This window comes from Uranotaenia lowii, chromosome 2 (genome assembly GCF_029784155.1).
Source record: "Uranotaenia lowii strain MFRU-FL chromosome 2, ASM2978415v1, whole genome shotgun sequence".
Taxonomy (NCBI): Eukaryota; Metazoa; Arthropoda; class Insecta; order Diptera; family Culicidae; genus Uranotaenia; species Uranotaenia lowii.
In genome coordinates this window covers 176,319,545-176,343,484 of record NC_073692.1, presented here as the reverse complement: position 1 = coordinate 176,343,484, position 23,940 = coordinate 176,319,545, and the positions used below count along the sequence as shown (strand labels likewise).

General features: G+C 33.2%; 1 protein-coding gene across 2 annotated transcripts in view; it reads right to left on the bottom strand.

The window, feature by feature from the left end:
- LOC129744755 (uncharacterized) overlaps positions 1-23,940 on the bottom strand; it is a 429,246-nt gene that overhangs the window by 84,533 nt on the left and 320,773 nt on the right. For both annotated transcript variants that reach the window (XM_055737450.1, XM_055737451.1), the window contains one exon: positions 9,132-9,575. The gene's annotated coding sequence lies outside the window, so the exon portion shown is untranslated. The remainder of the gene's footprint in view (positions 1-9,131; positions 9,576-23,940) is intronic.

The window sequence follows — 23,940 nt, the reverse complement described above, 5'->3', positions numbered from 1 at the left end:
CAAATACACAGACATCATCAGAACTCGTCGAGCTGATTCGATAGGTACCCATAAAGGTATATCTAAGACCCATAATTAATGATCTCCCAAATCGACCGATAACTATACCTTTCTGAAAGAAAGGCAAAAAATGTTAGAACTTAATTAGTATTTTTCGTTAGATTTGGCAAACAAAGTGAACAATTTTTCCAAGCATGGCTTTTTTCAATGAAATTCAGGCAGCCGGGCCGGACCGGACCTTTCCCAAATTTGCTTTTAAATATCCGGGCAAACCCGGATAAAACCAGGCAATCTGGCAAGCTTACTGTAACGCCTCAAATCAAAATATGATCTTATCCTTTTTTTGGGAGTACAATAAAAGCACCACTTGATAATTTGCTTGTAAATATGAATGATTGGCAATCGTCGAAGTTGTTCGTCGGATAAAACATGCTTAATTTTTTTCAATGAACTAATTGGTGTTGAGGAGCAAAAATGTGAAAAAGGTGTGATAAAAATGACACTCATGTATTTCTACAAAATCAAGATTATTGCTTGTATGGCTTGTGTATTTTTTGTGGGATTTATTACATCCTGGGCTTATTTGACCATTACAATAGTTCTTCGAACTATTTTAAAAAGATGACTTCATTTTTTGGCGATTTCTAATATTCCAACTGGTTTTGAAGGGTTTTTAAGAGATCTTTCTGTAGTACTCAAGAATTTGAAATGTGAGCTATTTTACATCTTCAAACAGCTTGTTTTTATCTTAAAAATGACGTGAAATGGCAAACCATAGATTCTTAACTGAATATGAATCAGAAATAAATTGGCTTTCCATTAAAAAATGATGTTTACCACTGAAATATTTTGTTTCCAGTTTCAAGTTGTAGATATAGCAGTATCATCTTAAATTTTTGGAGTTCACGCTTTTCGGGATTTACAAAAACTCACCCACACAAGAATATACCACCGTAGAAGTCTCTGCTCATCTAAACATTAGAGTCTTTTGCAAATCATACTTATAAAAGTGCTAGCCATCTGGTCCATCGAGCTTCATCAAAAAGATCAAACTTATTTTGAATACCGGTCCAAGAAATTCAAATTTTAATGAGCTCGATGATCTTAGTGATCTTAAAATTTCAAAGCTATTCACGCTGTACCAATTTCTTGAGTATCACCCAAGGCGCCTTAATTTATCCCGAAAATGAGTCTAAATTCCGCTTAAGAAGCTGGAAAATGGTGTTTTTTTGGAATAGAAAGCATGTTTTTTTCTGATTGAAATGCAGCCCAGGCAAGATCTTTCATAAAAAATCCATAAAAAATATGATACCACTGATATGAGAACACTTTAACAGGGAATTTTTAACCAAATATGATTCCCATCCAAATATGGACTTAGCAAGATTTTTGACATTTTCCATCCGACCTTCATAAAACTAAGAATAAGGATACAGATCCCGTTTGTTTTTTGCAACGTGCTCTTAAATTTTGTGATGCCAAAATCGAATGCTGCCAAAATTGAACGATTTTTTTGATAGTTGTAAATTTTTTTTATTAATATTTAAAACTACTCAAAATTAATGTAAAAAATAATATTATCATTAACTTTATAAGATTTGCTCCATTTTTAAACTTCCTTAAACTCATATAATTGAGCCAAACTGATAAATTTAATGCTAGTTTTAAGTTTTAACATTTATTTAATTAATTTTAAATTGAAATAAAAAATGTGACAGAAAAAAAACGTTTTTTGGAATGTTGCAAAATCAACGATTTAGCACGAATGTTGCCAAAATTTAACGGGGCCTATAGTTTTATCTTCAGAGAAAGATTGATCTCCAAGATAAATTCAGATGAATGATCGATTTATCCTAAAAATAATTGATTTAAGATCGATCTCTGAAGATCGATCTATTCCATTATTTAACAAAAAGCTCCCCGAAATGTTAAAATTTTATGAACCTTCTACCAGATATATTTTAACCGGTATATACCGCATAACGAGAATTGGGAGACAAGAATCTATCTGGTTACAGAAATGGAAGTATAAGATTGTGAATGGTCTCGGAGCTTTGATCAGGGATGCAAGGAGTCCAGATTTTTCGGAATTCGTTCTGATTTCCATTGAACGTTTTGAAAAACTCTCATATTGTCCAGGTTTTTCAAAAATGGTCTTTAAAATGTCATGAACTATGCAATAAAATAGTCGAAACCATTTGACCTTTGATTCAGATTATATTTAAATGGTGTTTTTCTCTCTTCTTTCCACTTTTTTTTTTGCATATATAAGGACATTTACCAAGAGTAAGCCCGTATTGGACAAATGGATACGAACCCTATCAAATGATTAATTTTGAAGAAAAAATCAAAGGTGTTTTATATCCTTTATGATCAAGAAAACTTGTAAAAACCGTCGAAAATAGAGGCTGACCAATGTTATCCCAAAGCATCTGATTCAAAACATAGACGAAATCGATTTTTAAATCTAGTTAAAGTAGTCTAACAAATTTCTGCATCCATTTCTTACGTTCATAGGAGTTCAGTACTGGTTTTAGAAATATGAAACATGCCAGTCATGCCACATTCCCCTTAACAAAAAAAAAATAATCAAAAAATTTGAAAAAAGTGATCAATCTTACGCCGGATTACGGTACCTATGTAGTATTCATACCCATTAATGACTTAATTGGAAACCCAAAAACTGTTTGTTATATTGAAATGCATTAATAAATTAATTTTCATGAGTTTTTCGTGTATATTTCTAACCAACACATTCCTTTCAAATTTTAATATATTTTAGACTACAATAGGCTATTTCAGTTAAGTTTAACAAGTTTTAGTTCAACTGAAATAACTCATCATCAACTCATAATTCCTAAAATTCACTCGGTCCATGGCAACCATTCTCCAATTTCTCGGGCACCCCACGTTCGCCAGATCGCGCTCTACTTGGTCTAACCACCTCGCTCGTTGCGCCCCGCTCGTCTTGTTCCTACCGGATTCGTAGCGAACACCTGTTTTGCAGGACAGTCGTCCGGCATTCTCGCAACATGTCCCGCCCAGCGTATCCGGCCAGCCTTAACCACCTTCTGGATACTGGGTTCGCCGTAGAGTCGCGCGAGCTCGTGATTCATCCTTCGCCTCCACACTCCGTTCTCCTGTACGCCGCCAAAGATGGTTCTTAACACTCGTCGCTCGAATACTCCGAGTGTACGCAGGTCCTCCTCGAGCAATATCCATGTCTCGTGCCCGTAGAGAACAACCGGTCTAATGAGCGTCATATATAGGTTATACTTCGTGCGAGGGCTAAGTCTTCTCGATTCATGACAGATGACAGATTCAAGAGATTTCCGTTAAATTTGATGCACATTTAAGTTTTTTTTTTTTTTTTTTTTTTATTAAAAGTCTGAAAAGTTTACAAAAATATGGAAATAAAACTTCAATTGTCCACGTACACATAGTTTCCATGAAATTTTTCTCTAATTGCTGTCTTTTCATCAGTCTTTTTTTCTAACCAATTATAACTCATCAAATATTTTCTCGATCTATTCTATTTCATCTTATATGGTCCTTCAATATAGTTTAACATTTAGAAACTGCTCTACTCATCTCACTACTATTAAATTAACTCACTACTCACTCCTGACACATTCTTATTTTCCATTCTCCTTTTGATACTTAGCTCTCGATCGTGTTTTTGCCATAAGAAATAGATCGGCTACTTCTGGAACGATGTACGAAGTGGCATCGCTTTCGCTGATTCTTCTCTGTTTCGATTTTGATCGGCATTGGAGCTCTCTTTTTCCGGTATCACGGTTGGGTATTTCAGGAACCTTAAAAACTTCAGAATCTCCATCTCCCTCTGACGAGTTTGATGATCCAGTTTTCCTCATATCAGTTCGTTTAATTCCACGGCCACTTCGAACCACTTCCCATTCGCAAGCGTCTCGTTTCCCTTCGACTTGGTTGTCTTCAATAGCTTTAGTTTCTGGTGGATCCACCGAAGCTACCTCGCACTCGTTAGCTATAACGCCTCTCTCCGAACTCGGTTTCAGATTTAGCATTACCATGTCAAGCTTCGCTCCTTTCGTTGAGTTAGAATCAAGAACCTGACTGTATAGTGCTCTGCCAGTCGACCCTTGATTTTCACAAGCCTTTGCTCCATCAACACTAGTTGCTGGGTGCAACTGTTGTAGCCGGCTATACACAGATGTACGATTAGGGCAACTGTTCCTTAAATGCCCCGCATTGCCACACGAGAAACATTTGTTCTGTAGCCCGTCATGATATACACGTACGTTGAAATGCAATACGTGGATGTTAGCTGACAGCTCTTTGGTCAACTCCATTTGCACAACACGTACACCATTCCAAATTGGAAATCCAGTTTCTGCTGGGTATTTTTCCCTAATCATTCTGTAGATCTTACCATAGTTCGACAACACTTGTTCAATTTCCGCATCTTGGACGTCTGGGGGAAGCCCGAATAGTCTTATGTACTTGACGGTATTACTTGCCACAGATACAGTTACTGTAATTGAAAGTCCATTGTCGTAATCAAACAACGCACTCTCGGTGACCTTCAAAAATGCGGACTCCATCGCTTCTTTCGATCCAAACATGGCGTAGACGCAGCATTCTCTGCTTTCCTTATACATGGCCTTGAGCAAATCTGCTTCAAAACCTACCTTCTTGAAGAACTTAAAGACTTCTAAATCTGTTGGCCTAGGTCTATCCGATCCAAAGAATATCCGTAACGAATTTGATCGAAAATTGCGACTTGTTTGACTTGTATCACTCATGTTCACTTTTAAATACCCAAGTATTACCTAGGTAAACTGGTCACAATGCAAAATTCCTTTATACTGTATAGAACAAAGTACCTCAAAAGAAAGAAACACGTCTTCTCTCGAAGGCGTCTCGAAGTAAACTGTAGTTCGGATATACTTTATTTTTTTAAAGGTTTTATTGATGACACTTTACCATCCTTGTGGCATTCGTGTCTTGGACATATTTAAAAGATTTTCTGTATTGTTTGACTTCGCCTGTCTTCGAAATAATTCTAGATTTTTTTTTAAATGACACAACACAGTCAAGTAATGACATATTAAGATTAACTTTTGTGCTAAAAAATCTCTTCCACTTTGCAAATCTGAAATGTACAAAAATGCGATATCCGAATCTTTATTCTAGATCAGAACTTTAAAAGCCATGTTTCAGGGCCCTCATTCGTCAAACTATAATTAAAATACTTGATTTATGGGCCTTATCGGTGGAAAGTGATGTCCTTTTTAGTTGGTACATCTTAAGGTTATGAAATTTTAGTGAAGGATTGAAAGTAAGAAGATATTAAAGATGGAGAAAATCGTTTAAGAAGTCCTAGAGGATTCAACAGTGAGCTACAAGGCCGTTTTAACAGGGGGGATGTTGGGAGTTTAACCCAACTCCCCCATGGAGATTTTTTTTTTCAAAGTAAATTTTTTCAGTTGAAGAAATGACCAGAGTAACGGGAAATAACTTCATCCCAAAAGGTGTTTATAAATAGGTGTTAACAAAGATGTTGTAAAATTTTCTCACATCCGGCGGTTTTTAATCCTGCATCATTCTAGGCCTAAGACATTTCATTCTGCAACAGTACACAATATTTACAAATAGAATCTAGTTTTTAACTTTATATTTCGATTTACAATTTAAAATAAAACCCTATCTTGTCTTTGAAAGTGGTTTTTATTAAGAAATTTATCTAAACAAGTTCATCCATTACGGTATTACTAATAATTTTTATAACTATAAAACACTTGTAGGTTTATTATAATTAATACACAATGCCATCAAATTCACATTTTAATCAAGTGCAACGATTTTAAGAGCTATGTAATTTTGATTAATTAAGGTGTCTTGCAACTTTTGAAAATATGAATAAATTGTATAAGAAAATTTTGCACTTTTCTGATAAAATTTTGAAACATTTCAAACAAAGTTATAATAAATGTTTTTTTTCTACCAAAGACCGTTAGTTATTATGAATTCTGCAAAAGAAAACCTATTAAAAACCTATTTTCTATTTGTTCGCTTTTCCCAATTTTGTAAAATACATAATAGATATTTAACGAATTTTTAAAGATGTTTTAACTAAATTGCATTCGAGATATTTTTAAAGCAAAAATCATATCGTCTTGCAGATCTCGAGAAGTTCGTTTATTTGAATCATCAATTTAATTCTTTAGAAATAGGCAGATTGAAAGAAATTAAATGAATAAATATGAGAAATTAGCGAGTAGAATTTGATAAGAATCATTTTCATCACATGACTTCAATTTGTTCCTAATGGAACATTTTATCATATTCATAATCTTGAAATGTACTAACTAAAATAACATGACTTTAACCGATAAGGCCGTTCAATTGAGTTAACATTTTATTATATTTTTTAAAAAAAAATTACCAAATTATGCTGTATTTTTTTCAAAATAAATTAATCAAACATTATTGTCAAACTTTAAAGGAAATTTGAACAATTTGTAAAACGTTTGTCTTTATTTTTCAACTAGAAATTTTTGTGTTTTTAAAACATAATCTTCTTGGAAGCCTAAAAATCTAAATTTTCAATCAACATAATTTTTGTTCTAGCTTTTGTTTATGAAAAGTTCGAAAAATTATTCGAAGTAGCAACCTTAAAGCTGAATTCAAATGCGCAATGTGGACTCAATAGCTATTTGATTTTATTAATTTTCCTAAAGCTTAAATTATGACAAACGTATCACAAAAAAGTTAAAGTGGTTTGAAGTATTAAATGACTTATTTTTAAACTGCGACCCAGAGATGGGTCTTGACTCAAACATTCAGTCAGCGAAACTTTTTTTTTTTGTAGAGAAATGAATCCAACTGTGTTAGATGAAATTTCAGGGACTAGATAAGAGAAAATAGATGTTGAAAAACATGCGAAAAAAATTCGCCTTGTCTCCCGGTAGGACTTGAACCCACATCTTGCGCCTCTCCGGGGCCCATGTATTAACATTCTACTACAGGAGACCAATCTGGCGTATGTTTTTCAACATTGATTTTCTCTTATCTAGTCCCTGAAATTTCATCTAACACAGTTGGATGCATTTCTCTACAAAAAAAAAGTATTAAATGACTTTTTAATCTTTTATCTTGTTTATTAAAAATTTCAACAATGTTTTCACAGTCAAAAAATCAAAAAAGAGAATCGATTCCAATGGAATCTTATATAGATTCAGATAATTACAGATATTTTTTATGATTTCAGAAACTCTCCAAGACTGCTGACTAGATTTCTCAGCCGATTTTAAAATTTAAAGATAAGTAGATATTTTTAAAAGCAATATTCTTCATTTCAATTGCGTATTTTCTGTTACTTGTTAGAAAAAGTTTAGAAATTTTTTCATGGATTTTGATGAGAATGTTGAGTTAACCAGTTCAATTAATATTGTTGAAAGTTTAAATTAAAGAATTAGTACCCCTATAATTGTTGAACGCTAAACATTTTTTTTTAATTTATCCAAAAAAAAAATTTTATATGGGGGGTCACCTACCAAATATTTTAACATTTGGTTGAAATGAAATCCTTCGGACGGGCCTGGTGAGCATAAATGTGATTAAAAGTGAAGATGATTTATTCCATGAGGTTAAGCAATGTGAGATGTATTTTCAAGCTCAATCCGAAAACATCAATAGAGGAAGTGATAGATAAACTTTTCTGACTGGTTCGTCTAGCTGACTAATGAACAGGTCTCAATTCATTTCTAAAAGATAAAAAAGCTGCCCACCGACGAAATAAACAAAATACGGTTGCACAAAATATTCGGACTGCTAGTGGAGAGACATTTTGAAAAATTTTGTAATGGAAAGCAAAACGAACTCTCTAGCGGTCATCTGGCAGGTTTCAACCTAAAACTTTTTGTTTTCAAGCCTCGCGATAAACAAGGAAAATGTTTTTAGAAATATATTGTCTAGTATTCAAGGACGCTAACGATCTGTGAAAACTTCAAATCACTCAGTGTTTCATAACGATTGACACGATGAATGGCTAAAAATACAAAAAAGACTGCCACCAAATGCGACCATTATCTCTGCAAAGCACTTCAATAGCTCCCACAAAGTAAATACTTAGTTTAGGTTGGAACTAACATCGTTCCATTACGTAAAAGCTGTGGTGGAGTAATAAAAAGTCGAATAAGTTTTTTTTTTCTGCCGAAGCAAGAAAATTATCTAAATTTGTTATAACTTTGACCAAATTCAAAATTCTGAGTTTTTGGAAGGTCAAGCTTCAGAAAACAGAAAACGTTATCAGAAATCATCTTGATTTGAAAAAGGGTGGTTAATAGTATGCATTATAGATGGCGTACCTGTTCCCAAATATTTAAGTTGAAAAACTTCTTCATTGGAAGCTTTATCAAAAATCACATGACAGAACATCACAAAATTTGCCCATATAAACATTTCATTACCATATAGTTCCGTTGGAGATTTCATCAATTTCCACCCAAACACTCAAAAGTTATTCACAAAACAAAGTGTTGCATTTTTTTCGAATACACTACTTATTCATGTTCGGGAAATTATCTTCAACATATTGAAATATCGAAAATGTAATGATTTTTCAAAATCATGCATTATATTTGATATTAAATGCAAAACCAAATTCGAACCAGGATTTCAAAGCAGCTTATCATTTCCAATTTCTTATGAGTATTCGAACTGAAAATAAAGAATCCTGGACTGGATACTCGAAATACGAGGATATAAATACAATTTAAGCTATGGAATCAGGACCTCCGAAATGCGTTTAATATCATTCGAAAAACCCCCTGAAACCCCCAAAAACCCCTCGTTCCTACGGCCATGTTCATATATAGTCATAGTCATAGTCGATGATATAAGAATTGCTATTTCGCAAAAACGGTTCTCAATACTATGCATTATTTTTTTAGATTTAAAGCTTTTGACTTTAGTGCGTGGAATTCTATGGAAAACTTAACACTGGAAGATTCGAATGAGTTTTTTGAAAGCAAATAAATTTTACAATTTTTGACACGCTTTGTTTATATCAATTCAGTTTTCAGTGGTAATAAAGGCAAACATTAAAAAATTAAAGAGAAAAAAGAATGCATCAATAAACAACATACCTCGCTTAAGGTATCCAAACAGAGCTAACGCACGGTGTTTTTATGCGTAGGATGTGTGCTTTTACGTAACCGTCGTCGTTGCCGTTGGTTTGTTGTTTTTGCCGTTGGCGCTGTGCGGGTTGCAGCAATGCAGGATGACACAGTTTCGCTTGGTCGCACCTGTTGGATCAGCCACTGCTTTTATTAGCATCCTCATCAGGATTCCTGCATTCCAGGGCTGCCGTTTCCTGCCCTGGGGAAGGGGAAGAAGTCCTGCCGATGACGGAGTGTTATCCTTCTTGTGGATGTGGAGGCGCCCGAGATGATGGCACTTGGAGATCGCAGGAGGACACTTTATGCAAACGATTTTAATGATGCGGTTGCCAGTGCCGTTTCTCATCCTGAAAGGCTTCTCCCTCCTTCTCGTTCACATCTGCCTATTGTTCGAGCCCTGCCGGGATGAAACTGAAAGAAAACGTGGGAACAAAAAGAGGTAAACAATTGTTAATATTATGGCGCTTTACATAAAAGAATGAATGAATAAATGCAATGCAAAGGGAGACTGTTGCTGCGCGAGGATGATGCTGTTTTTATTATGTTCAAGTGCCTGCCTAGTTGAAAAGCTTCATTTGTAACCAATCAGCGTGGGTGCAACCATAATGACTTTCAATTATGACTTGTTATTGCGTTTTTAATCAACTAACCAAACATACGCTAACAGATTTCAATGGCTAGAACAGTAACTTTTTAAGGCTTAATTTCAATCAACGCTTCATTCACAATTCACATGTTATTTAACATTAAAGGTACCAGAGGCGGTCGAATGACGGTTTTTGTACTGTTAATAATGATAACGCCTAATACAATTTTTGTTTACAATTTTAACTTCAGGACTATATTTAGGCAAATTTTTTTTTTCATATTTTTGTCACGCTACACAAAGCCAATGTAATTACCATACATCACTAGAAACGGAAAGAAATTACTTTTCTTGTGCATATACACAGTTTAACTGCGAAAACCTTGCATTAAAGTACACAAATCCAGTGCAAATCGAATTTATTTGTTGGTACAATGATTTTTACTAATTTTCAAAAATTGACCAACAAAAAGAAGCTGAGTAGTGAAAAAAACGTTCATTTTGAAAGAGTGATGGGAGAAAGGGTCCTTTACACTGCCCTTTTTCCTCCAATTTTATCTTTTAAGACTAAATTTGAGATATTTTGAATAGAGAAAGAAAAAGTTTAAACCCATTTTCCATTTAAATTTATTTTTATATTCTTCGATTCAACTTCAATCTGCGAATCTTTAAATTTCCATGCGGGAAAATGATGGTAAAGGTGATTTTCGTATTTTGTTCACCAGGAAGTAATAAAAATTGTCTTCTGGATTAAGGAATCTCTAGTTATCAATGTAATTCCATAAATGAAAACAATACACTTGTTATTGAATTACGGAAAATTTAAGGAAACTTTTGAATGATCTATTTTTCCTGAGATTCTTCATACCATAGGTTATCACAAGTAAACTTTAATGATTACCATTTTTCTGCCTTCTACTTATACGTTCGAAAAACGCAATTTTGAAATCAGTTTTTAATTATCGGATTGCTATGAACTGAAAACTAATTTAAAAACTCTGTAATTTTCTTGTGTTTTCCAAAATATTGTACAGTTTTTATTAATTCTGAAATTCTTTTCTCATTGTGAATTGGGGTCCAAGAAGTTTATTCTAAATCTAAATTTAATTCTGAAATAAAATAATGAAATATCTTAATTTTAAAAATTTCATATAATCTGAAACGAATGGAATAAAACTTTAGTCATTCGATTAGAAACAACGAGGGCATGAATAAAATGTAAAATTTTTTTTTTTTCATTGAAAGGGCACAAAATTCTCAATTAAATAAAACGATTTTCGAGAAAAAATAAAAAAAATATAAAAAGAAAGATCAATTTCAGGTAGTGTCAAGACCTCAAAAATCACATTGGGGCAAAGCATTTCAGAGCAACCTTTGAGTGATTTGAGTGTTGAAAAATTTGTGCATTTTTTTGAAAATCGATTACTGCGAGTAATTTTGGCTTCTGAGGAAAAGTTCTTATTGATGTTTTAACAGTTCCACGGAAACAAAGGTCAAACAGACCAAATTTTAAACCAAAATGAATCTCTATAAATTTGAAAACAAAACATTCTGCAGTCTCCTAAATAGTTGTAAATAGATTTAAATCTTTTATAACGACAAATTCTTAAACGCTTTTTTGTAATTTTGAAAACAGTTATATCATTTGAATTTCATCCCTTTTTCTAAAAAAAAATTTAAATGATTTTTTTTCTTAAGAAAGCTCTTCAGATTGCCCGCTTGTATCTGGACTTACCAGGATATATTGTTTTTTGGTTGCATAAATTTTCTGATTTTTTTTTTGGAGTTTCCCCGGATTTTTATCTTATCTTATTGGTTTCAATAAAGAAAAAAATCAAATCGAGCTTCTATTTTTTTTTTGTGACCAATTATGAAAATATTTGAAAAAGTGTTGTCAAAATAAACATAAACTATTCTATGGAAGCCTGTCGGTTGAAATCAAGCGTTGTATCTCTGAAATAAGAAAATCTGGATCCATCAAATGGGTTTTATGCAAGTTTATAAGTTCATTCAGCTGGAATAATGTAAAAATTGCTATTTTTCATATTATATGAGCCATAGCACCAAAAATTGAGCTGATAGACAACATCTGACAAAATATTCGACTTCATGACGCCAAAATCTTTCGAAATAGTTATTAAAACATATGCACCAAAAATGCTGTTCTCTTGTGTAGGTAGTAGAAAGTATTCTTAAATGAAGGATCTTACTCAGTTGCAATTGAAATAATCTACCTTTCCAAAAATCAATAAATGATCCCATATAAAACAGTTAAGAATTCGAAAACAACAATTTAATCTTTGAATACCAATTTCACGCATCAACAAATTGATAGCCTTTTCACAGGTTTTTCAATGCTCACGATTGTCAACAGAGTAAACAAATAAAAATAATCTTAAACCTTGTACCCATTACTTTATTACTTTGATTATGAAAAAATCGTTTATGTCATTACAAATTTAACGCAGATATGAAATTTACTATAATAAACCAATTTCAAATTAAATTTAATCTTATGGTTCTTGTTTTTCGAAATTTCTTAACTCCACATCAAAAGGGTTTTGATAAATAACACAAGGTCAACGAGTTTATCCGGTGCAACTGTTAAGATGTTCTTTTAGGCTCGAACTCACGGACATCGGCTCAGGAAGCAACTGACTTGCCAACTGAGCTATATTACCAGCCCGTTGTTTAATAAACTTTTAAAAATAGATATAATCAAGAAACAAATTTCAGCTTATTTTTGACAAAATAGTTCAACAAAGCAAACAATATTTCAAAATAATTGAATTTTCAACTTTCCCTAAGGCCGCAAGTAGCTTCACCTTTTGTGGGAAAAAGGTTTGAAACTTTTCTATTTTTTTAGTTTTTCCCCATCTGTAAATACGGAAGTTTTCACGAATTCAAAAAAAAAATAAATCAAATTAATTTTAGATATATTTTTGACCTGTTTTGAAACTTTTTTGAATAATATCAAAAGTAACTGTAGTGATATATTTACAACTTGAAAAAAAGTAGATTTTAACATTTTTAAATCATTCCATCTCTGCAAGGCAAAATATTAATCCTTGATCGAATGAAGTATAATGAACAAATTAAGAATTAGTTTTTCTCATGTTTAAAGGTTTCAGTTATCAATTACACTAGTTTACAGCATTTTTGAACTCAGTGAACTGAAGGTCATTTCCAATGTGAAATCGGGCGCTGAATTCGAAAATGAAATTTAAAAAAATCTCAGTAGAACCGTTTTTGAGTTATGCTCCAAATATGAAATTTCGAAAAAATTAAAAAAGTTCTTGTACTTAGATTCAAATATCTCGGACGGTATAACAGTAATTAGAAATCCCTCTTTTGCATATTGAAGGTAAATAAATTTTCTATCGATTATCTGAACACTGTTTTTGCGTTTGACCAACAGTATTGTTGATATTAGTGACTTTATGAGAAAAAAAAATTATAAAAAACGAATTTTTTAAAATTTTGTTTCAACGAAATCTTTAGACTCGATGGTAGCATTTAAAAAAATCGGATTTCCTTTTGCGCTTGAATGTCAACTTAAAACAAAAATTTCAAGTGGTTGTTTATCAAAATCGGTTGAATATTGAAGAAGTTATGGCTATTTTACCATAATAGTATTTTTTGTGGTCTTCATAATTTAAGGAACCGCAGTACACTTATCATATAGTATAGGAAGAATGAAACATAATAAATCTCACTCGCTCCAAATCAACATTATTTATTAGCTTACCAGAATCACCGAAAAATATCAACTTAAAAAGATAACACTTACCAGAAGGTCGAATGCCAAGTTTCAGGAAGATCTGACCATAGGGAGGGGTTGCTTGAGTCTCAAACGTGAATAAAATTTTGAGGTATTTTGCCCGGAAGAAACGAAAAATACTGGTTTTTCATCAATAACTTCTTTCACCACTAGCTGATTGTTTTTTATGGTTGATTTTTTTAAAGCCTAAGTTGAGACAAATATTTCACCCGAAGACTGTAACTCGATTGGATTTGAAACAGAAAAGTTATTGCGGTTCAAAGATTGTATTTTGGTCGAAAATTCTCGTATAAAACGCAATGCGTAAAAAGTACTCATTGCGTGTTGGACAAAATTAGCGGCATTTGAACTACAATAACTTTTTTACTTCAAGTCCAATCGTGTTGCAGTCTTCGGGTGAAATATTTGTCTCAACTTAGGCTTTAGAAAAGTTATCCATAAAAAACAATCGGCTAGTGATGAAAAAAGTTATTGATGAAAAACCAGTATTTTTTGTTCCTCCCGAGCTGAAAACCTTAAAATTTTATTCACGTTTGAGACTCAAGCAACCCCTCCCTATGGTCAGATCTTCCTAAAACTTGGCATGTGACCTTCTGGCAAGTTTATAAATAATTTTGACTTGGAGCGAGTGAGATTTACCATCTGCTATTCTTCCTATACTATTATAAGTGTACTGCGGTTCGTTAAATTATTAAAAACTGCAAAAATTACAGTTATGGTAAAGTAGCCATAACTTCTGTAACCGGTTGGTTACAAATCGTTTGATTTTTGTTTTCATTTTTGTAGTATTGTATATTTAGCTCTAGAAAATTCATGTTCCTTGTCGAGTCTCACAACAAGATAGCACCACAGTAGGCTACATTTTACTGCTGGCTGCTGTCAATTCACAGAGGAGGAAAAGGAGGAAAGAAAAAGAGAACATGGAAGGCGAAAAGGAAGCTTGCTTCAGGAAAATTCGCTCTCTTCTGTACCAGGCGTCCGTGAGTGTAGTCAAGTTTCTGTATAGTGTTTGTGAACGTCCACGGAATTCACCCGAATACCGGTTTGACCTCTTCACGGTTCGGCCCGCAGACCCTTTGTGGTCTCGCGCCCAATACGTAAAGGACCAGCATCTTCGTCCTCGGGTTCTGCGGATCCCTAATTATTAAGGAGGACTTCCCTTCTCGGCCTGTCCGGATACGGGGCACTCTCGTGGGCAGGCCGATTAATAGTCAACGAAGGAAGACGCCTGCAACGACCGAGTCCAGCAACGCCCGCTGGCGCCGACGGTTTCGGCACCCCGTCGATACGCCCTTAAATCGACGCCCCTCCTGCTTCCGGAACTGGAATTCTGGAACCACGACGTCGCGACGCAAGTCCACCAGCAGCACAATCACGGTTAGTTAAAAAATTACACGCCACACAAGACACAGAACATTGTTTTATACACACAGACAACACGCCACAAGAAAACGTTAATAAAAAAAACGCAAAGTAACATGAATTTCCGATTTCTGTATTTTATCCGTAAAGTCCTTGGTTACCCAGTAGCCAGCCGGCTCTGAGGTTCCGTACTCTTAGAGTACCTTGCCTTGGCTGGTCTAGCCGCTGCTAATTTATCCGTAACACTTCTTCAATTTTCAACCGATTTTGATAAACAACCACTTGATATATTTGTTTTCAATTGACATTTAAGGGCAAAAGGAAATCAGATTTTTTGAACGCTAGCATTGAGTCTAAAACTGGAGTTGAAACAACATTTTCTCTAAAAAAATTCGTTTTTATAATTTTTTCTCTCATAAAGTCACTAATATCAACAATACCGTTGGTCAAACGCAAAAACAGTGTTCAGATGATCGATAGAAAATTTATTCACCTTCAATATGCAAAAGAGGGATTTCTAATTACTGTTGTGCCGTCCGAGACATTTTAATCTAAGTACAAGAACTATTTTCATTTTTCCGAAATTTCATATTTGGAGCATAACTCAAAAATGGTTCTACTGAGATTTTTTTGAATTTCATTTTCGGATTCAGCGCCTGATTTTACACTAAAAATGTTGGTCAGTTTATCAAGTTCACGATTTTTTTTAAAATTTTGTAAACTAGTGTTATCACGAAAAATGTTGTTACCTTGAATTTTCCATAAAATTCCCTAAATAAGTTTTTATTTAAATGGAAATACATTGAATTGAGAAAAATTCCTACGAAATAAAAAAAAACAAGCCTATGGCATCTTCATTTATTTATTTACATAATATTCCGCCTCACGACATAACTTGATGAACATAATTCCCAAAATGGCATCTTCATAGTTAGTTTAAATTTAAAAAAAAACCGATTTTTATAGTTTAGATTTTTTTGAAATTTCCAAATAAGTTTACCGAATTTAGACTATTCATAATCTTTTTGAGTAAGTTTGATTTTGATGTGCAATTCAGATTTTTTCCCCTGAAAATATTATAAAAAGTGTTATAATTGACCTGATAAGACCGAAAAGCCAATACATAACCTCAAAATTATTCCCGGTCGAACAACAAATTGAACAAGATTTAGAAAAAAAGGGTTTAACTTTATGATCAGTTTCCCTGGAGAATATGAGTAATTAACCGTAATTTCTGGGAGGCAAAATTATAGAAATACTTATGTTTTTTTCATTTAGTAAAATACGGGAGTCTGTGTCTGTAATGAAGGATATAGTTTAGTTACCTCATAAGTTATTATTGATTCAAACTTATTAGTTTTAAAATAACTAAACGCAAAAACTAAAAGCGTAGACTAAATCTGACAAAAATTTAGCTTAGGACGCAAAACAATTCCAAAATCAGTTTGCCCATTTTTCTCTTGTTTAAAATAATTATCCCGTTATCAGTCGACTATTTTTCCGACAACAAGGTTATCCATCAAGCTAAATATCGGAAGATTTTGAGGAGATTTTTGACTAACCCTATTGGATTTCAAGATCTACACCAATTATATCGACGAAATTCCTTTCAGTTTATCCACACAATAATATTGAAAATTTTCGTTAAAACCAGATTATGGTTTGATATTTTGCATTTAAAAGCTTGGTTGTTTCAATTGCAAATGATTAATACTCTTCACTAAAGAATAGTAATAACTATCAGAATAAATCCATCATTTCATGTTTTTTATTATTATTCAAAATCATTTAAAAAATTTGGAATTATATAACAAAACTATAAAACTATATAAAGAAAAGAAACGGCGTTCTATTGTTTTTTTCTTATAATTAATTTGTTGCAAATTTGTAACTATCTTTGTAACCTTTCAGAACAATAAAAAAAAGTTGTTTAATAATTTGAATTCCAACAGCAAATCAATAAAGTTCTAGAAGCTTCATGCTTCAGAACCTGATTTTACTAATCTAATTTTCAACTAAATTTATATTTAGTAGATTTAATTTATCGGCCTAGCGGTGAAAAGTGATGTCCTTTTTAGTAGGGACATCTAAAAATTATGAAGTGTTTTATTTTTATATAGGTGGATAGAAGGTTAGATGAAATGAAAGATGTTGAAAATGAGCGGGTAGAATTTATTTAGAAGCATATCATCACATATCAAATTTTTGTTCCTCACGGGCCTACTACTACGAAGCGGTAGATACAGATAGAGTTGCATCTACCACCACACATTAGTAGGCCAAGCGTGGTCCGCCCCACACCCACAAGGGAAAACTTGCAGTGCGGACGAACGAAAAGATGATATGAGGCCCTTGGAGCCAAAGGGGTATAAGTGCATGAAAGCATATTTCGAGAAAACAAGCTTTTAAATTGACGTGTTTGGCCGTTTTCCATATATTGTTCGAGAATTTGTATTTTTCTATCGAATGTAAAAGTATGAAAATAAAATTCAAAAAATCAGAAAAAATCATCAAATATAGTTTGAAATATGGAAAATCGTTTGGCATCATTAACTCAAAATCGCCCATTTTGTCACTTATACCCCTTTGGCTCTGAGAGCCTCATATGTGATCGCTCAGATATACTCCCTTTAACTCAGAAACGCATCTATCGATGTTTAGTCTTCTCAGTTTGTTATTATCGCGCTTTTGTTACATCCGGGGTTTGGATGCGAAACAGTACGATCGAACAGAGCGATCACATATCATCTTTTCGTTCGTCCGCACTGCAAGTTTTCCCTTGTGAGGCGGACCACGCTTGGCATACTAATGTGTGGTGGTAGATGCAATTCTATCTGAATCTACCGCTTCATAGTAGTAGGCCCGTGAGGAACAAAAATTTGATATGTGATGATATGCTTCTAAATAAATTCTACCCGCTCATTTTCAACATCTTTCATTTCATCTAACCTTCTATCCACCTATATAAAAAACACTTCATAATTTTTAGATGTCCCTACTAAAAAGGACATCACTTTTCACCGCTAGGCCGATAAATTAAATCTACAAGTATAAATTACTGTGATTAATCCTTCATTTTATATTTAGTGTTGATTTTTTATATAGAGAATTTGAAAAAATTAAACCAAAATTTTGAAAGAGAATTGTGTTTCAAAGTTGAAAATAATAACATGAAATTTCCAATTCACGATTTAATAAAACACTATTATGAAGAATTTGATCACCGTTCATCAGTTTGAAATTCATAGCAATAATTCACTACATGGATATACATGGTGTTTCGATAGAAGGTCCAGCAGTTGATCGGCAGAGCTCGATTGCTCGTGTTCGCCGGTTCCATCACGTTCACCGTGGTGGAATTGGCTAACGCGCCGTTGTACCGAAGCGGAGATTGCAGGTTCAAGTCCTGTCGGTGAGCCGTTGTATCTTTTTCGAAATTTTCATGATATTTACGGCTTATGTTCTTTCGTTCTTTGATAGTTCATGTTTCTCTAATTTCTTTCATCACATATGAAAAAAAATAATTCACTAACATTTATCTCAAAAATGTACTCTTTCAATCGTAAATTTGCAAAATGAGAACCATTTTCATTTTGTTTTGAGCCTAGCGCTGATATTTTGAAATTCAGGAAAAAAATGTAGACAACTTGAAAAGTTTTATTCTTAATTTTCATCCCTCAACAACGTGTGACGAATGACATTTATAACGAGAAATTCTCTAAAGAGCTTATAAATAGACAATTCTTAAATACCAGATATACAAAAAGGACAATTTTCTATTCATCACAATTTTTTCGCAGTGAATATTATAGATCTACTGGTTGTTGTCTCAAAGGATGTATCGGTTGTGTAGAAGGATATTGAAATGAGTACACATATCGAGAAAATTTGTTAAAAGTTTTAATAATTATTCTTTTACTTCATATTTTTCATTAAAATCATTAAATTCATCTGTTTTGTTCAGTGAAATTCAAGAGTAGAAGGGGAGCAGTGTGCAGCTTATATTGTACACACATTTGCAAATGAAAACCCCATTGCAGTTTTTGACTGGAATAGATATAATGGTTGGTGAACATAAAACATACTTTTTTTATGAAAACATTCGTCCAAAATTGTATAGAAATCGTATTTTTGGGTTAATTCCTGAAATATTGTACCTTATAAAATTAACAATCACTATGCAAAATTTCAATAAATGGCGTTGCGTAGTTTTTTAGATATTACAAATCCAAAAATTCTATTTATGTAGATTTGCTGTGTCTCAGGCAAAATAATTTTCAGAAAACTCAAATTTTCTGAAATAATAGCTTGATTGTTGATAGGGGAGGAGCGGGCTATATGTGCCTATTAAGCAGAACACTGATTTAATCAAATATCACATCGAATATGTGTACAAAAACTATATACACGTGTGCAGGCATCTGTTTTCTATACATTTAGAAATTTTTATGATAAAATTTTCTTCTGTTTCCAAGAAAATTATTTTATTATAAATGTTGTCTAAAATGCCGAATCTCAAACCGTGCGGGCTAAATGCGCCTATTTATGTTTTGAGCAAAATTTCTGTTGTTTGGGCAATATTTCCGTATAACTTCATTGAAACTGCTAGAAAGTAATAATTTTCGTACGACAAAGCTGAAGTTTTATAAAAATCTATGTATATTATAATTTTATAGAATAAAACAAAAGTTAGGGTCGCCATACTATGGAGGTAGTTCATCCATGAGAAAAACTTTATCAAATCTGTTTTTAGATCTTCAATTCTCTCTTAAGATGTTATTCAGAGCTTTGATTTGAAGGTTCAATGATGAAAAACATTTATTTATTTTATTTAAGCTGTTATTTTACGATGGAGGCATTTTACAAACATGATGGGGGCATACAAAAACACTATATTATTCCACTTTATAATCATTATTAAACCTCCACAAGAGCTGAAATATGTTTAATTTCGTAAGTTCATTTGAGTAAGAAACAAAAACCATTCTAGTATTTGTTTTAAGCTTCCTTACGTATAATTTTTAATCGTCGAAATATTACATCAAAATGTATCAAAACCTTGTTTGATTTTTTAAATTTTTTTAGTTTGAAAATTCATAAAATTGTTTCTTGCCTTATGTTCTAAGCGTATCACCCTCAAAATGCATTGGTCAGATAAGCTGTCTAGTCAGCCATTTCATCAAACAGCCGTCGGGTCATTTAACCCGATAGGCCCATTGTGGAAACCTTTCCCCTATACATTCGCAGAAAATTTGAACAAAAAAACTCATCAGTGTAAAAAGCTACGGAAGTTCAAAGTTGAAGTGCGCACTGTCGTAGCTACCAATTTCTATACAATTATGAACGGTAGGAGAGAATGAGTATATTCGATTCCTTCGCTATATCTAGAATCAAGAATGTCTTACAAAATAAAATGTTCTTGAAAAATGTGCCAAAATAGAACAAAAAAAACAATGCTGTTATCTATGCAAATTAAAAAAAAACTTTCTTTGAAAAATTTAACAAAATGTAACTTGAAGATCTTTTTCATTAATTTAAAATGTTTCGTAGATGAAAAAATTAGAATTAAAATATTTATTCAAATACGTCAATCGTAATAATATAAATTGAACTTTACAATACTACATTTTTAAAGCCGGTTTAATTGATCCCTAAAGTCCAAAACGATGTATTTCTCTTCTGAATGGATCGTGATCAATGGTTGTCACGAAATTACTAATATTTGTTCATTAGCTTATATTTATCTGTTAAATAGGACTCAAAATGCTGTTTATCTAAAAATTTCTCCATGGTATTAGACAAACTTTTTGAATTCACTTGTCTGATACTTACAAACTGTGAAATGAGAACTTATATGACAAAAAATTGTCAACGCCCCTTTTATATTTGAATTCTGCTTAATTTTAGCCTAGGGCCAGGGCACCCTGAATTTAGGATCAAGTCTCCTTGTGTAAATGATGAAGTATCCTTTAACATAAAAAATATCACAATTTTTTCGTCTCACGAAACTACTCCTTGTTGATCTACGGGGTCATGTATTGTTTTAACTTTTGAAGCATATAAACGTGAAGTTACTCGTTGTCCGAAAATGCAAAAGACGATAAGTTGTTAAATATTTCCAAAAAAATGTGATGACAATAAGAAAAGGGGATCAAGTATCCCCATTCTCCCCTACTGTTTGTGCGTGTATTCGTTTGAAAAAAAAATTTCAAATTTTCGATATAATTATGTTTGTGAGAAAAAATATCTATTAAATAATTTCAATGATTGATGGCCAATATGGTACGAGAAATAGAGTGAACAAGCCTCAAGTGGCTTGTTTTAAGAAATCTGTACGGTATTTTTTATTTTTTTTTTTCTACAGGACTAGCTTGAATGAAATTCCAATCGGGACGGGTTTGATTTATTGCTTGAAATTCAAATCAAAATGTTGATTGAATCAAAGCTCGAAAACGCTTCAAAAGATCGGTCTCAGCTCGAATGCTGTCCCTTTTCAAGTTAACACAAACACACTCTAACATACTGACAAATAATTTTCCCATCCGGTGAATGCGCTTGCCAGAGCTTTCCAAATAACAGTCAACGCTGTTACACTTTTTAGACTCGCAATGACTGTCATCTTGTCTCAGCAGCAGTAAAATTAGAGTGGCACCCGGAGAAATCGGCCACTATGAAGGGAATGCTATTTATTCTTCCTTTCGAAGCTGTTATTCCCTTTTCCAGTTATTTGCTTAGCCAAATGCATTTTCTCTGGGAATCAACTCGTTCTTTTCGTTTTTTTTCCTCTCTTCATGCATTCAAAGATCTGTTCCTTGTATGTGCTTCTGAAAGTATAAAGAAATATCCAAGAGCTATGCTCACATTGTTCCTTGACATCAGCTGCTTTAAAAGCTAATCCAAATGTCGGGGACAAAACCAACTAACATTGAAGTATTTTAGAAGGTAATACTTTAAAAAGTCCAGATTTTGTTCCACATCCATTCCAACAGGCTTCCGATAATCCAATTAATTTCAAATTTGATGCCAAGCTTTTACTGCGATAAGGATCTCCCAACGATGAAGTTTTTTCCTCTTATCCAGTCTGCTGAAATGGTTCCGCCAAGAATGTACTTCATTCAAGAATCATAAACCGACCATTTTTATCACTGAACCCAATCGAGTATTGATTTTATTCAAATTTGCTGAATTCAAATTCAAACTGTTTTCCCCGCAAATAAACCGCTCTCACCCCACCTCAGAGCGTCGGCGTCGCTTTTGGTCGTGGAGGTCCTCGACGTCGTCGTTGTCCTTTGGCACTACTAAACAAACAAACAAACAAACAATTGCAAATTCGACAGAGAACTGCGGCCGCAGTTGTTGGGAGTTTGGGAGCTTAGTCAGGGTTCGACACCTTTTTCGGAATGGCGCGGAACAATAATTCGGTTGGAGAGATAGAAGAATGAAGAAGTCTTTTCGAGGAGAAGAGTTAGGAGCGCGGCAACCGATAACGAATTCAAATTCCAAGCTGGGTGCCAACCAACCAACATCATCCCAGAAGGGGCTGTTGATTATGAATTTGTGTTATTCTAGGACTGAGTTTGTTGCAAAAAGTTTGACCTTTTCAGGAAAATCGACCCTTTGAATATGTTCAAATTAAGATTGATGACCCGGGAATTAGATTTATGTTCGAGGTTCGTAAATTTGCATTTTCAATCATCTTAGGATCTTCGAAGATTTAACAACAACAGTTGAACTTTCTCTATCGTTGTTATAAATTTGTGATTTATTGATTCTTAATCATAGAGGTTCAGTTTTCAAATTTAAGTAGTGAAATAATTGATGCTAAGCTAAGGTTGCCAGATTGCCCGGTTTTATTTGGGGTTGCCCGGATACACAATTTAGGAACAGTCCGCCCCGGTCCGGTTGCCCAGATTTCATTGAAAAATGCCCGGATTGTGCCCGGATTGTGCCCGGATTGTGCCCGGATTTATTCACATTATTTGGAAAACTTAACAAAAAAAAAATACAAATTTTGTAGTAATTTTTTTTTATATATGTCTTCAAATGATCAAGTTTCATAAAAATAAGCATTCGAGGTTTTACGGAAGCCTAAAATACAATTTAAAATCTGTCTGTATATTTTTTTAAAAATTTTTTCTTGATTTTGGTTGAGTAATTTTTGGTTTTCAGAAAATTTTCCCGGATATTGCCCGGATTTTCGATGAATTCAAATGCCCGGATTTTGCCAGGTTTTTATATAAAATTGGCCGGATTCGCTTGGCCCGGATAGGTGCTGTAGAAAACTCTGGCAACCTCATGCTACGAAAATTCCAGCTGCAATATTATGCTAAGAATTTATAAGTTCAAAATATCATAATTTCTAATCACTTTGATATTTCAATTAATATTTCTGGATTTATGTTTCCCCTGTTTGATTGTTTGGGAATAATTTTACGAGTAATTTCAAAATCTCTTACTTTCTCTTAAAACATCGTACTGTATTTAAAAAAAAATCTCAAATGTATAACAATTCCTTCAAAAATATTTGATGAAAAAGATTTTTTCCAAACATGTTGGCAAAAATGTACCTATCAGTTTCGAGAACAAAATTAAAATAAGCAATATAAAAAAATCTACAAAAAACTGTAAAGGTCACTTCTAGCACTGTAGAAAATTTACAAAAATATGCTATGAAGGTGTAATATCTAAGGTGTAACATTCCCATGGAAATTAGAATGAAGTTTTGAGTTGATCAAGAACCGTCAAATGTATTCTCATAGACGCTCTTAATAAATTTTAAATATGTAAAGCGGCTCTGCATGATAACAAATCATTTTTAAAGAATAAGAAATACCATAAGGAGTGTTTGATCATATTCAAAGAAATGTCCCGGATGGTTCCTTCATACAGGAGCAAGTGAATCCAAATAAATTGAAACATCCCTGCTCAATTTAAAAAAAAACTCTTGGATTCTAGCGAAAGTTGAATGCCAAAATCTTTTTGGATCAATTTCATATGAAACTGTCTTCAGTTTTCGATTATTTTCTAACGCTGGTAAGGATCCTAGA